The sequence below is a fragment of the Eulemur rufifrons genome, chromosome 21 (assembly GCF_041146395.1).
Source record: "Eulemur rufifrons isolate Redbay chromosome 21, OSU_ERuf_1, whole genome shotgun sequence".
Classification (NCBI taxonomy): domain Eukaryota; kingdom Metazoa; phylum Chordata; class Mammalia; order Primates; family Lemuridae; genus Eulemur; species Eulemur rufifrons.
Genome location: NC_091003.1, coordinates 15,569,980 through 15,579,332, shown reverse-complemented (window position 1 = coordinate 15,579,332; position 9,353 = coordinate 15,569,980).

Genomic DNA, 9,353 nt, shown 5'->3' with positions numbered 1-9,353 from the left:
GCTGTAGGGTGGGCAGAGTAGGGGCTGTGACTACCATTTTTGGTTCAGGGAACTGACGTTTACAGAGAATAAGTGACTTTCTCAGAGTCACGACACTGATGACTGATGAGTCTAAGGCAGAGAATGTAGTTGGTTCCCTGGAGATCCCTGAACACCTGAGACCACTAGGTCACTCTCTGGACACAGAACCTGGAACCCTCCTCATTCCCTTTCCCAAATCCTCCTTCCCCCAAGGATGCTGCAGGGAGACAGGTGATGCCCTGGGGGAGGTGCCTGGCCCAAGAGAATGGCCCAAATCTTGTCTCATCTCCTGGCTTGACATTTCAATCCTTGACCCCAAATGCACTGCTTTCCCCCAAATTTGGCCCTCCGGAGGGACCAGGAGCACCCAATTTTGTGTCCATCTCCCCAGCACTTGACCCTATAAGCTGCCTTGTGGTGAGACTTCCCTGTGATAAGGTGACCTCCCTGATTGACTCGTGTCTCCTCCACTCCCAACTGACGCAGAACCCGGGACATTCCGAACCAACTGCCCACGTGACAGTTGCCCAAAACACAAGCTGTGCCTTCAACTGGCCAAACTGGGAAGATGAGCAGTTACGACCATTTAACTGAAAAACTGGCCTGTTGGGCTGGTGCTTAGGTGGGCCAATGAATAAAGCCACCAAGCTCCCAGTGTCCCTCTGACTCCAGTTCTGCCAACTGTCAGAGCAGCCTGAACCCAGGCCTGGCTGAGAAGGGTCAGTGGCGGCACCAGCTCTGAGTGTCACCTTCCTGCCCACGTCCTTCCTCACCAAAGCTCAGTCCCTGCTGTACAAACTGTAATCCTCACTCTGCTGTCTACCTAAGGGCTTCACGTCCACAGTCCCTTCCATGGAGCAGTTGGCAGGGGATGACATTTGTGGCTGTACCCTGTTGTGTGGCCAGAAGGGGATTTCAACACACTTCTGGGGAAGGGCAGTAGATTTCCTTGACCACAGATCATTTTCTGGTGTATCCTGTATTTTAACCTTTCATGACCTTTTTTTGTTCTATACCTGAGCCACGGTCCTGGGAAATACATTCAAAATAGATATAACTATTGACATCTTATTGGCAGAAGACCACAGGAAAGGGTTAATAATCTTTCCCCAGGTCACACTTTGGTTCCCCAGCTGCCTAGGGGAGCCACCTGAGTCCACGCTGGGCCTAGGAAGAGGGACCCTGCAGTGTGGTGTGCAATTTACACACCCAATGGGCTGATTGTTAGGGGACATAACTCTATTGAGAGGAGACAATCCAGAAAGGCAGCAAAGCCACAGTGACCAAGAGCAAGGGCAGGTGTCTGATGGCCTGGGGACAGATCCTGTCACTAAATTAGCTACTATGGGGGAGGACAGGAGACTCCTGTCTGATTTAATCTTCCCCAAACTTGTCAAGCTCCAGGTCCTCTCTGGGCCAGAGTGAGATCTGCGTATCACGGCCTTCCCAGATGTCACCACGGGAGTGTGCAACAGAGACAGGGGTGCAGGGGTCCCTGGGGAGGCAGAGAGGGAGGAGAGGCTCACTGGGGTGGGTGTGCAGGACCCAGAGAGCTCCTCAGGCCCAGGAAGGGGGTCTTGGGCCCTGACACGCCCAGGGTCAGGTCCACGGGGTACTGAGGCCTGTTTCCTGGCCCTGCCAGCACCCACAGCCTCTCCCTGGATTAAAGCAGCCCGTGGGGGGCTTAGCTGAGCATCCTTAGGGGCTTCTATAGAGCGGGTATCTGTTCCCTGGGAGGATGTTTTCATCCTTCACTTGCCTGCATGAATTTTTAGCATCCTTTGATAAGCATATTTGCAATTACACCCAAGACCAGCGCTCTCCTCAGTCATGCTGGTTTTCCTGCTGGGGCAACAGGGAAGTCTGGGAATCAATGGGAAACACGTACACTTGTTTTCCTTCCCCTCTTCACGCTGCCTACTCCACTCTCACATTTCCTTTTCCTGAGCTGCTCCATCTTTTATAGCCTCCATCTCTTCTCCGGGATGCAGGACTAAAGAAATTCTTGACATCTTGAAGGAGGAGAACAGCTATGCACGTCCAGAGCCCCCAGGGCAGGAATAGCCCTGTCGGGGAGGGCGCCTAGAGCAGACCCACACTCACTGGGGGCCCCTCCAGCAGGGTGGGCCCAGCTCCCTGGACCCCAACCCAGCCCCCTGCCTGGAACATTCGGGCTGCTCAGCTTGGGTCCCAGCTGCAGCCTGTGGGGCAGCAACCAGGGCGATGTAGAGGAAGAGGGGAGGAGGCTGGAGAGAGACTTATGGACAGTGAAGGCCCAAGGACCCACTGCCTGGATGTGACCAGGACCTTCAGGATGACGATCATGAACGGAGGGAAAGAGGGACTGGGGAAGGGGTACCCAGAGGAGATTGTGATTAATAAACAGGAAGTTTAAAAAAAAAAGATGCAGAAAGAGGAGTCATTACTACTGATCACACAGACATTAAAAAGATAATGAAGGAATACTTTGAATAAATCTATGGCCACAAATATAGTATCTTAGATGAAGTTGACCAATTCCTTCAAAGGAAGAAACTACCAAAACTCATGTAAGGAGAAATAGATAATCTGAATAGACCTGTATTTATTTCAGAAATTAAATGAATAATCAATACCTTATCAAAAAAAAAAAAAAAAACCCAACGATAAAAAACCCACACCAGATCCAGACGGTTTCACTGTTGAATTCTACCATATTCTTACAAAGGAGATCACAGTCTTACCATACAAGCAAGTGACCATAATCCTAAGTATTCACCCAAGTAAATTAAAAAATCATGTCCACACACACATGCACAGGAAGGTTCATGGTAGCTTTATGCACCAAAACTGGAAGCAGCCAAGATGCTCCTCAAGAGGCAAACGTGCTAACAAACTTTGTGACGTCAATCCAGGGGCCTGTTAATGAGTGGTAAGAATCATTGAGCTATTAAGCTACAAAAAGATACGAAGAAAACCTTAGGTGGATATTGCTAAGTGAAAGAAGTCACTCTGAGATAGCTGCACACACTATGACTCCAACCATATAAAATTCTGGAAGAGAAAAACTCTAGAGATAGAGCAGATATTTTTGGTTCCTAGGGGTTCTAGTGAGAGGGGAGGGGGATGAACAGGTGCAGCACAGGTGATGTTGGGGGCACGACACTATTTTGTAATATTAATGAATGGCATGAGCGCATCAAAATCCACTGTGCAACCCAGACGCAAATCCTGGACTGTAGTTAATAACACATCAATGTTGGTTCAGTCATTGTAACAAATGAGCACGTTAACGTAAGATGGGTTTTAAAATCGATTTCACTGATCAACACCTAAGTGCACATATAGGAATAACACGTATCGGGCATCGGGTGGATGGGAGGGGGGAGGAGGGGATGTGTGTATACATCGCAGTTTCATGGCTGTGCCCTGCTAACTGGGATACAGCCATAAATCTTCACCCCCTTGCACCCCTAACAAAAAGTCCGAGTAGCCGGTTTTCTAAGCCAGTACTTTCTTCCTCTTTCACTTCTGTGCTGGCCCTTTTTCCATCTGGAAAAAGTAAAATAAACCTTTCCTTTTTCTATCAAAACTCGAATTCACCAGCTCACACCCTAACAGTCCCATATAGGTTTGTTTTTTTTTTAATATGGTACCAAAGATGGTTAAGAGGCAGGAACAGGGCCCAGTAAAAGCAAGTGGGAGCAGATTTTAGCCGGGACAAACAGCTGCTATTTCTGGCTTTTGAATTTTTTTTAACCAAAGATACATTTTAAGTTAAGCTTAACCAAGGTTGTGACTTAACCAAGGCCATAGGAGGTGTTTGCAAAGTGGTGGAAAGCAGTTTTCACGGGATCCAGAAACACCAGAAAACAGCACTAAGAAAGGAAAGTTTTGCCAGCTACAAACGGGGTACAGCCCACATTTCTGCCCTGCCATCACTGAAACCGCCCTTTACAAATTAATAAAGAGGTGCAAGGTGAGAACTGTGGTAAGGGTCTAAACTTTGCAAAGGCACAGGCGTAGCTAAAAGTAAACGATAATGACCAGACCCTGTCCCCTAGTTTGCTTTCGAATAATTGCTACTCAGGAGTCACACAGCTGATGGTCTTAAAGATTCTTAACTTTCCCCATTGACGACGTCACCCTTGTGAAACCCAAGGCTAGTTTTCGCACCCCTTCCAGGCCCTGCGTTCCAGTGGAACAGCTGACCCGCCCAGACCAGTGGCCCATATCAAGAAACTGACTCAACCGCTATTGCGACCCCCACCCAAAAACCGACTCAGCAAAGACAAATTCTACACCCCTATGGTTCTACTCTGAACCCAGCCAACTAGCTGACCCAATTCCCTAGCCCTTCGCCTGCAAAACTATCTTGAAAAACCCTTTCTCCCGAATTTTCAGGGAGATGGATTTGAGAACTTCCTCCCACCTCCTCAAATGGCACCTGTGATCTTAAACCCTTTCTCTGCTGTGACCCCTGCTGTCTCAGCGTATTGGCTTCCTCTTGAGCAGCAGGCAGTGAGCCTGGTTGGGCTGTAACAGGTCTCCAGGGTCTCAGGGTCTCAGCTGACTGTCTATACACAAAAGCCCAAAAACTTCACGTGCCTCCCACAGGCAGAAAAAGCAGGAAATTAAAGCTGTCCAAGGAAAGGAAAAGGATCAATAATAAATGAGTACCTCAAAAAATCAAAAGTTACACAAATACCAAACCAAAAGAGACTCACTCCCTGACTGGGAATTGAACTCAGGTTGTTGAGGTAAATGAACAGAATTTTAACCACTAGGCCACAGGATGAACTGGCCTTTGTCATTATTCCTACAGCAGCACCTCTTCCCACAGGGGCAGCACACAAAGGATTTCATCTTTGTTTTAGGTCAGATTTTTGCTCCTTAATTTTGTCAAGATAAGTTTTAAGGCTGGTCATGACATTATTATGTGTCTTTCTGTTAATAATTCTATCAATACCAATAAAGTAACGGTTTAGAATAAGGATCTCTAAAATCTATTTTTTTGAAATTGAGGAGTCTTTCTTACTTAAAGGATCCATTTGTTTTTTGCCATTAATTTTCAATCATGTATTTATTCCAAAGCAACTTAATCCAATAGCCTCTTCAGAGAAGAAGCAATCCCAAAGATTCCCTTCACCCTCCCAGAAATAGGCTAAGACAGCAACAAAGGTTGAGATGACAAAAGCCCCTTGTGAATGGAACTTCCTGTGACAAACATTCCCCAGAGTTTGACATGTTTGAGACAAACAAACAAACAACCCTGGGTTCCCAGTCATTTTCCTGCTGGCCACCAGATGCCACCTGAAAATTGCATCCACCAGAGGGTGGAGACCAAGAGAGCATTCCCGTATGGTCACAAGTTCTCAAGGACATAAAACAAGACGAGAGGGAACTTTATCTGATATCCCTCTTCATGAGCAACACAGAAAAAAAGACTAAGACGACGGAGATGGCTCTTTCTGGGAGGAAAGGAATCAAACAATGTGACATTATACCACAAAGTCTCAGAAGTACACCAGTCTCTGCAAATCCTCTTTCTCCCATTAGTCAAAACCTTGTAAAGGAGACAAACAGTGATCTTTAACATCTGTTTAACCGGATTGCACAGAGAGAGACCAGGAGCCCGGCTGGTAAGAAACTCTTACCATTTTTCCAGCAATCTGGTTCCTGGGTTCTCCTCGATGCAGCCTTCCAGAAGAGGAGAGCAGCCTCGGTGATCCTGCCATTGTTACCGAAAGCTCGGCACTTGTCCCCGAGGCTGCATCAGAGGAATGAGGACAAGTGCGTGAGGAAAAGGAAAGAGGAGTTTATTAATCTGCCAGCAAATGAGGAGGATGGAGACTCCTATCTTAAAATGCCATCATCCTAATCGTAGGAGAAATACAGAGCTTTTAAAGGGAAGACTTTCGGTCTTAGGGTATTCTGATCTGTCCCATCTCCTGCAAAGACAATCTCCGCCCAGACCTCCGCCCTCCAGGACCTCCTGACCTCACCCAGGCAGTTCTGCTGAGCCATCTCCTGTAGCACAAAGAACAAAGGATGCTCCCCTGCCCCACCCCAAACACTCGCCTGAGGAAGGGATGCAGGTCTTAATTCTCAGAAAGAGTGGGGGAAGTTCTTAAAGAGGCAGAAAACATTTCTGCCCTTTTTTTCAGGCCATTCTCTCTGTTACATATTCCCCATTGTCAATTTTACCCTTTCTCATCTATGGGAGGAGGGGTGACACAGTCATCAAACTACTTCCTGCTGAACTGGGGCGATGTTTTAGACGGTAGGTGTAGATTACCAGGTAAAGAAGGACATATGCAACAATTACAACCGTGAGGATTGACAAGGTGAAATGGACTGTCGCCTTGCACACGATGTCCAGTACAGGGCTGGGTGAGAAGAGAAACACGGGACCTCTAAGTGCAGAGCTATTAGTTGCAGCCTCTAGGTGATCCGAGAGACTAGCTTCTGCAAATTCAGAAATCATAACAAGGGTTAGGATGACAAACCCAGCCACAAGACAGATCCACAGAAGACGTGATAGCCTGGGGAAATCCTCACTAAGGAGGGGTCTCTCCATCCTGTAGACAGAACAAATAATCAAAGAAAGGTTAGCAAAAATACCAACGTTTTCATTTTTGCCTTTCCCTTAAACAGATACTTTAGATCGTCTAAAGGCTGGCTCCTCCACTGGGGGTTGGGTCCTCTTGTTCCATGGAACACCTCTTTCCTCTGGTACGATGGACCCAGAGTTTTCACTCCTGACAATTTTAATGAGGTGGACATTGTTAGAGGCACTCCATAGGTCCCTTTTGCTTCTCTGCTCCCAACCAGGCCAGGGACCTGAAAAGGCAAACTCATGCGTAGTGGTTAGCACCTGACCCGCTCATTTGACATATTGCTTTACTCTGCTTTCTTTACACAGGCTTATATTACCGTATTTACCTCAGGGTGCTAGAAAGGGTCTCCCATTAACTATTTTATCAGGGGCTTAACTTAAGCTTGCTTCTGAGGGTCCCCTTCTCTGGGCGGGGAGCAAGCAGTACACCCAATCCCACTTCCCTCCATCAATTCCAAGATGCATGCAATTTCCGTTCTAGATATAGGGCTTTGCTGATTTGCTGGGTTACCTCCGATGCAAACAGGAGAGTCCCTTATCACTCTTGCAGAATTCCCCGGGGTCCGTGGAGTGTGTTCCTGGGTCCTATCCACAATGCGGCCACCAGTCCAGAGACTGCCAGGTCTCTACGTTCTTGGCCTCGGCTTTCTGCAGCTCGGCCGTGCTGTTGTGGTGCCTGCTGATGTCCTCGCTGTAGGAGGAGGAGCTGTTGAGCTGTCTCTGCAACTGCCTGTCTGTGGTGTCCATCACCAGCATCCATTCTCCATCTGCTTGGCCTCTTTCGCTGGACCCTTGATGCCTGTCATCCTGTCATCCTCTGAGGCTTGTTCCTGCTCTGCACTGGCGTACAATGAGCAGGAACTCGGCGAAGGCCCTGTCCTTCCATTTGGGTGGTATAAGCCTCTACTCAGCCTGAAAAGGTATCTACTAATACAAGTTTAGGCATCTGAGTGAAACTGCCAATCATAAAATGGGTGGGCCCCCACAGGTTGGGCTCCCTGCGCAGTGGGTCACCTTTCTGTCCTTGGACTGCCCTGCGCACATAAACAGTTTGTTGCAAACGGGGTCCTCCCAAATGAAGCCCCAGCAAACCCATCAAGACATCACACTCTCAATGTGCGCCTTCATACAGGCGCCCCACAAGAGGCTGAACCAGGAGGAGGCCTTGGGCAGGAGAACGAGTCCAAGAGAATTCTGTCTCCATTTAGCTCTGCCATCCCAAATGTCAGAGCCCCAGCCTTTAGTTTTAAAGGGGATATAAATCTAGCTGGGGTATCAAGGCCCCGAGGAACAGATCACTTCCAGCGACCTCCGTAGCAGCTCTACCAGTGGTCTGATTTCTTTTTGCCACGCTGGCCGCCTGCTTGCACTTAGCCACAGCCGGTATCCGGGCCATTATTTCAGCGGCATACTTAATATCTTCATGTCCCGCTGTCAGGAGTCCTGTCTCCTTGCAAATGACACCATGAGTATGCACGATCATAAAAGCATATTGAGAGTCTGTACAAATGTTTACCTTTTGCCCCGGGATAAGTGCAGCTCAGCTTCCTGGGCTGCGGTCCCAGGCAGCAGTGCATTCCATGACTGCCGCGTATCCAGCCCTTTGTCGTCCATAAGCTGCTCCCGTCGGTGAAAAGATCTTAATTTGCTCTGGTATCCACTACTGGACAGATCCGTCCTGCTAGAATAGACAGCCTCCAGAACTGCTAAGCAGTCATGCTGCAAAGGCTCATTCATTGTCTTTGGCTGGTGACGGGGTGGCAGGATTGAGGGTCCACGCAGTCTTTAATGACAACTCATGAGTAGCTGCTGTTGCCCGGAGGCAAGCAGGCCATCCTCTCACAATATTGCCCAGTGGCTTTGACAAATATGCCCCTGGCCGTGGGGTGTCTCCCAGCATCTATACTAAGACTCCGAGGCTCATTCTCCAAGTGCCCTGGGTCCTGCGGGTGAGGGCAGGTGGGCTGTTCCATTTCCTGCCACACATTGCTCCTTTCCCAGGGGCTCTAAGGAACCCAACTGCCCGCAAGTCCCTGGCAACTTCCCAGTTAGAGGAGAAGTGATGGAGGGGGTGGAAAGAGCCCTGTGGGCTGTGAGCGGGGTCGGGGAGGAGGTAGGAGGGTCATGGGGCTGGGGCGGGGCCCTGAGGGTCAGCACCTGGCAGGGGTATGTGTGTGGCACGGGGGGTGGGGGAGTGTGTCCAGCGTCCATCAGAGGGTGCTGTGACCAGTGACTTTGCTCCAGAGCTGAGCTGCCCCTTCCCACTCACCGTCCTGTCTCATGGTGAAACCCAGCCGTCCTCAGCGGCCTCCATCTTGGGTGGGAGCCCAGGCATGGCTGGGAGTCATGGGTGGGGCACAGGTGCCGCCTTGGTGAGGACAGCTGCAGGGAGAACTCCAGCTTGGCGAATGCAGGCATCAAGATGAGAGCATCTGGTGCCCCAAGCCTGCTGTGCCTGTCCCAGAGGCCAACTTTGGGGGTGTCTCCACCATGGCCTGGGCTCATCTCTTCCAGACCCTGCTCCCTCTGCCAGGCCGAGGCTCCCAGGGGATCCTGTGAGGACCCCTGGTGGTCTGCGTAATCAGGCGCTGGGCCATGGTTGGGGACCCCCTTCTCTCTGTGTCTCTCCTTCTTACTGTGGCCCCCTGCTGGGAATAAGGTCATAGTCTCCTGACTCCACATTCCTGGTAGCTTGATTCTGCCACCTGCCCTGGTCCCAGCAGGCCCCAGGCCA